Source organism: Acipenser ruthenus, chromosome 8 (assembly GCF_902713425.1).
Source record: "Acipenser ruthenus chromosome 8, fAciRut3.2 maternal haplotype, whole genome shotgun sequence".
NCBI lineage: Eukaryota > Metazoa > Chordata > Actinopteri > Acipenseriformes > Acipenseridae > Acipenser > Acipenser ruthenus.
Genome location: NC_081196.1, coordinates 11,285,511 through 11,292,323, shown reverse-complemented (window position 1 = coordinate 11,292,323; position 6,813 = coordinate 11,285,511). Strand labels below are relative to the sequence as shown.

Sequence of the window (6,813 nt, the reverse complement as noted above, 5' to 3'; positions counted from 1 at the left end):
TAAAAATTGTATTAATTCCTGTGCTGCTTCCCTGGGTAACAGCAGAGTTCGCATACAACATGCAAAATCTTCCAGTTTACCATTTAGTTCACAAGGTAATATAGAGGTAGGCATTTAAACAGGCAGGAAGGTATTTAAACAGGCAGGAAGCGTGTGAAGCTTAAACTACCTTTAGGGGCTGACAAAGAAACCGGACGTCTGGTTTGCCATAAAAAAGTTTACAATGGTAAGAGTTTGGAAAACGATTGTAGTAAAGCACAGTAGAGGGCATGGAAGTATGGAAAACATATTTAATAATGGTAAATGCCAGTATAAATGTGGTAAATGCATTGTAAACTGAATTTCAAATACAGTGCATTTGCATGAATCTATGACAATTTTATTTGAAATCCAATTGAGAAATTGAAGCCATCATCGTCTAAATACTGGTCAACCAAAAATGACTGAGTTCTGTGACAGCTACAGTATGACCCCCCCCCCCCCCCCCCCACACCCACCCCTGCCCCTCACCCACACACACCCACACACACCAATTTTATTTTGTGTACCAATTTACAGTACCGGTAATTAAAACAAATGATGAAATAGAATACATTACTATAATCCTAAAAAGCTTGTTTTTCAGGAAAGCGCCAGGTGTTCAGATATGTTCTCATTGCTTTTAATTAAAATTATGAAGGCTTAAATTAGATGCTAATGAATCTTCTATGGATCTGGTTAAAAAACAAAACAAAACAAACAAAAAAAAACAGTATGAGAGCTTTCTCTGTTAGTAACTCAGACAATTATACAGAAGATAGTCTCCCAATCTCAACACAGAACAAGATATTTGCTTGATTTCTTATTAATGTATAATACATCCTTTCCGATTTACATTATTATAGAGCAGTATACTGTTCGCCCATTTAGCATACAACCGTGATTTGTCTGCAATGTAAAAAATGACTTCAATGGGAACATGAACCTTATATGCCACGGCATTCCTCTCAATATTTATGAGGGCCTATTATTTGTTAGTGTCAAAATCTTATAATGGTTTAAAAATGCTAAATGTAGGATGCTTCAGTAGGATTTAAGGATCTTGAATTATTGAAAAGCTACTTTATCCAAAACTTCTCTCTATACCCTAACAATTACACCAAAGCGACAGTATCTTTTTAGTAACATACTTTATTTATTTTTAAACTGAAATTTAAACATTTGAAGACATGTATTGTGTGCATTTGAATGGCATGTCTATCATTTAAATGTTCTATGCAAGTACAAGACAATCAACATTTTAAATACCATGTACACACTTAATAAACTTAATAAGAAGCTATATGGGCCTATTGTTCTCTGTCAGTGTATTCATCACCAGTTCTCAAAATGATATGGCCAATATGTCACCTCATAGCTGTGACCCACCTACTGACCCACGAAGACTAAAGATAATTGACCACCTTCCATTCTCACTGTAGCCAATAGCCTTTCACTTGGAAATCCTTGAAGACAGAGACCTGACTGGCCTACTGCAAGCCTCCCTGTCCAATAGGGGTTGCTGTGCATTGGTATGGCGAGACGAAGCAACCTCCAACCCTGATTTAATTCTATATTACAATTACTATTACAATTCCTTCTGTCAAGTTAGTATTCACTAAAAGAAACATTAGTATTCACTAAAAGAAATGTCTCATATACAGTATGTGCTCTGTGTTATTCAGAGAACCAGTGAAAAAGCCCAGATGTACATTCCTTGTGCAGATTTGTTGCCTAATGTATGCCACACTTTTGCCCACAATTCCATTTTCCCAACCATTATATATTTATTCTTACATTATCCTCCACTGCGACTTAAAGGAAATAATTATAAGCCTTCAGGGAGCCATCACAGTTGGCGAACACCAAAAAATATAAATCAAAACAGTCACAGTACAGTGTAGTCTAACTGAGCTTCCTGTCACGTCTAAACATATAAAACATATTTTTACTACCAATTCTTTATATTGAAAAAGGCATAAAGATAAAACAAAACAAAAAAAAAAATGAAAATTGTGAAAAGCTTTTAAAATGTGCAAAATTACAAAATTAGCAAGGCAAAACCTTAGTGCACTTTCAAAGTATTACAGTATTTATTTCAGTTTTTTAAGCTAGAAATATACTGCACAGCACTGTTATTTGTTACCAATAGTACATTACTTAAAGGGACACTTTATATTATGGACATTTTCAGAATATTTAATATTTACCAGGTTTCCTCATTTCTGTTTTAAACCACAGGATCTGGTTCGGAACAGAATATTCTAAAAGATGAATTTCTGAAATGAGAAATTACCACAAGGCATTTGCAACTATAGTGCCACTAAAACTGTGAGGTAGTAAATAGAAAATATCTATACAAAATCACAGTTCAGTGTTATTTTCCTGGTTACTACATCCATTTACAATCCAGTTTAAATACAAAAATGAAGGTTCATTTTATGCTATTTGAACCTGAAGAACAACCTTGAGTATACAACAGTGGAGAGACTATCTCTAAGTTCATTAAAGCACCAGGGAGCAACTTACAGGAGGATGCACAGAGAAACCATTGCTGGAGTGCTACAGACCTATTGATTCAACACCATAACAAGCATAGCTGCAGATCTAATATCTATTACTGTATATGGGGCAGAGTGGACAATATTAGCCACTGAAGCCCAGTATCAGTTATGGGGGATAACGTATAGTGGAATGCTTGAATATCAAATTATGGATTTACTTAGCATCGTCAACCAAAGCCAAAAATGTTTGATAGGCCATGAAACACAAATAAACTCCCTGGCAATGCTTTCTGGCAAGCTTTCAAGCAACATAGGTTACATTTCAAGTCATTTTTCCTATTACAAAGTTCAAGCAATAAAAGTCAATCCAAAATGTTGCTTCAGAAGTTGTCACAAAGCATGCGCCTATTACTTTGTGATTCATGGTTTAAGTCAGAAAAAAAAGGGTCTGGGGTTGGTTTGCCTCACCATGCCTCAACTGTGAGAGGTGTGTTGGTAAAAACAGATAACATTGTCTGATGTGTAATACTGCAATAATAAAAGGGTGTCATTGTTTGTTGAACTGTACTACAGTGCTATTGGTTGGTATAATATTATCCCATAATAATCCATTGCCTTGGATTTCCAAATGCCACAGAACATTGTTCATTACATAAATTATTTTTCTTAAGCTATTCTTCTTTAATTCATTAATAAAATTATGTTTTTTTGTTTTTTTTACTGAACACATTTACATAAATGTGGTGGCAACTGCGATTGATGTTTAGTCTGATTAACACTACTGTGACCTAAATTACATTTTTTTAAATTAACCTTTAATTTTTAATTATTTTACAAGTATGTCACTTGATATTAAAATCTTGTTTTCAAGTGTGACCTAAATTAACTTTCAACAAGGAGATGCAACTTATATATATATATATATATATATATATATATATATACAGTGCTTTGCAAAAGTATTCAGACCCCTGACCAATTCTCTCATATTACTGAATTAGAAATGGTACATTGAAATTTCATTCTGTTTGATATTTTATTTTAAAAAACTGAAACTCAAAATCAATTATTGTAAGGTGACATTGGTTTTATGTTGGGAAATATTTTTAAGAAAAATAAAAAACTGAAATATCTTGCTTGCATAAGTATTCAACCCCCACACATTAATATTTGGTAGAGCCACCTTTCGCTGCAATAACAGCTTTAAGTCTTTTGGGGTAAGTATGTACCAGCTTTGCACACAGTGTCGGAGTGATTTTGGCCCATTCTTCTTGGCAGATTTGCTCCAGGTTGTTCAGGTTGGTTGGACGACGCTTGTGGACCGCAATTTTCAAATAGTGCCACAGATTCTCAATGGGATTGAGATCAGGACTTTGACTGGGCCACTGTAGGACATTCACCTTTTTCTTCTTGAGCCACTCCAATGTTGCTTTGGCCTTGTGCTTGGGATCATTGTCTGCTGAAAGGTGAATTTCCTCCCAAGCTTTAGTTTTTTAGCGGACTGAAGCAGGTTCTCTTGCAATATTTCCCTGTATTTTGCTCCATCCATTGTTCCTTCAAATTTTAACAAGATGCCCAGTCCCTGCTGGTGAGAAGCATCCCCACAGCATGATGCCGCCACCACCATACTTCACTGTAGGGATGGTGTGTCTTGAGGCATGGGCAGTGTTAGGTTTGCGCCACACATAGCGCTTTGAGTTTTGGCCAAAAAGCTCTATCTTGGTCTCATCTGACCACAAAACCTTTTCCCACATCACAGCTGGGTCACTCTCATGCTTTCTGGCAAACTCCAGACGTGCTTTCAGATGGTACTTTTTGAGTAACGGCTTCTTTCTTGCCACCCTCCCATACAGGCCAGTGTTATGCAGAGCTCTTGATATGGTTGACTGGTGCACCATTACTCCACTCCCAGCCACTGAACTCTGTAGCTCCTTCAAAGTGATTGTTGGCCTCTCTGTGGCTTCTCTCACAAGTCTCCTTCTTGTTTGATCGCTGAGTTTTGAGGGACGGCCTTTTCTTGGCAGTGCCTGGGTGGTGTGATGCAGCTTCCACTTCCTGATTATTGATCCAACTGTGCTCACTGGGATATCCAAACACTTGGATATTATTTTGTACCCTTTCCCTAATCTATGCATTTGTATTACTTTATCTCTAACTTCTGTAGAATGCTCTTTGGTCTTCATTTTCCTTCAGATTCACAGCCTGACCAATGATCCTTCAACAGTGGGGTTTTTATCTAGAAAATGTGACAGCAACTTTAATGTATTATGTCAAACTATTACATTTCTTAATTGGTTGTTAACTAACCTGCTTTTTTTGTTTGTTTTGTTTTTGTAAGTGCACTACGTTACATTGTGGTTTGGTTTGGGGGGGGGGGGGGGGTCGGGGGGGGGGTGTGTGGTGGTTAAGCTTGACATGGTATTGATTTTGTATCTGACGCTTAACTTGCTTAAATAGAATGTCGTTCTTGTTTAAATCGTACCAGTATTTGCTGTCCAGTGCGTCTTTGACAAGGCTGGGTTGTTGGTATTTTTATGCTGCTTACTTCCTTCCTCTGCTCTTGAATTTAACAAGCTTGTTCGTGTTGCTCACACATGCAATCCAGTGCCTGTGTCTCTCCGCGTCACCATTATGTCAATGTTGCCCAGTAGGTTGCGCTGTGTCTGCTCCATGTAGCCAGGCAATTCTTTTCAATCCTGCGAAACGGATTGAGTCTACATTGGTGTACTGTACTTGTGAAGGAACAACAACGCGTTTTGCTGGACAGAGATACAAGCATGCTCTAAACTTCTATGTGTATTTTAAAGTAGAAATAACAAGACGGATTTACTACAACTGGAAAGGGTAGGTCAAGTTTGCATTTTAAAGGGTAGCGCCAGGTTCCAGTTGTATACGTTATTTGCGGTTACAGCAAACTATTTGTTATTCATTATTTCAGTTAAACTGCATTTGCACTTGCGAGAACTGGGGGAGAAAGTACAAAAAGGAATTGCCAGTGTTAGTGCATGTTGCATTGAAAGGAACCAATTGGAGAATTTATATTATTTTTATGTGCTAACAAAAAAAAAAAAAAAAAAAAAGTGTTTGATTTACTCTCCTTGCATTATTTCACGGGAACTATCCGGAGATAAATTGTGTCACAGCGGTGCCCAAAATAATCCAAAAAACAGTGAAGGGTTTGCAAAAATGTATATAGCACTTATTATGATTATTATATTAGTTTATATTTTGAATACAGTACTAGAGCAGTTCGGAATTGAATCATGTATGTTGGAAAAATCAATGGGATGTGCCCTGGCATGCTTCCACGTAGGTAGTAGTACTAGCTCTATCATGTACTATAAACTCATTCAAGTTTCAAGTTTCGGTTAAAAAAAAAAAAAAAAAAATCCAATGCGAAAGAAAACAGTTGTGTATTATGAAAAGCCAACGCCGCTTTTATTGGTCAGGAATGTAAAGTCAGTTGGTTATTATGAATGCAATTTAGTCTACTCGTTGTTGTGGATGTGTGTGTGTCAGGTGCAGCATACAGCACATGACAAGTTCAAAGGAATATGAAAATTACAGTTGTCACCGTTTAACTAGAAATTAAATAAAATAAAAATCTTAACCATCAATGCCAGATACCAAAGTTGCCTCACATCACATGGAAGTAATGACCGCACGGTACGCTGAACGATCTATCTTTATAAAGAGGTTAGAATGAACTTCCTTCTAGCTGCATTAGCCTAAATGTAGGGAGAAATGCACTACCAGTATTATCATCGTGTTAGTGGTCTACTCTGTGTAACGCAACACAGCAAAGTGCACTCCTACTTAAAAAAAAAAGAAAAAAAGGAAGCAAAAATCCTCATGCAGCACCGAATTCAGGCTGTGTGTGTCTCTTCATGGTGATAATAGTTCATTAGTGACTGGGTGGTTCATTTTGTGTGAGAGGTTCTTTCAAGCTCTATTAATTAGGTTGTTTTGTATCACATACTAACTGATAACATTCACCTGAACATTACTGATCAGGAAATCTATAAGAAATCATACATCTTATTATTAAAAGCAGGGTGACCTTGTAGATTTTAAACGGTTTTTTTTGCTACATACATTTTATTTATTAATGGAGTGGATTATTTCTTTATATTTTTGTTGGGATATATCCAATATTTCTAGATGTACAGTTTTTGAGGGGAGTCTTTTCTTTTTCTCTTGTGCTTGACCTCTTTCTATACCTGAGGGAGCAGGAAACTGTATTGATCAGCTACCATCAACCATCCGGAATCTGCAATACAGCTAAAAAGGC

General features: G+C 36.7%; 1 protein-coding gene across 8 annotated transcripts in view; it reads left to right on the top strand.

The window, feature by feature from the left end:
- Window positions 1–5,135: 5,135 nt before the first annotated feature.
- Window positions 5,136–6,813, top strand: part of LOC117407088 (protocadherin Fat 3-like) — a 178,173-nt gene continuing 176,495 nt past the window's right edge. For all 8 annotated transcript variants that reach the window (XM_059028492.1, XM_059028490.1, XM_059028491.1 and 5 more), the window contains exon 1: window positions 5,136–5,366. The gene's annotated coding sequence lies outside the window, so the exon portion shown is untranslated. The remainder of the gene's footprint in view (window positions 5,367–6,813) is intronic.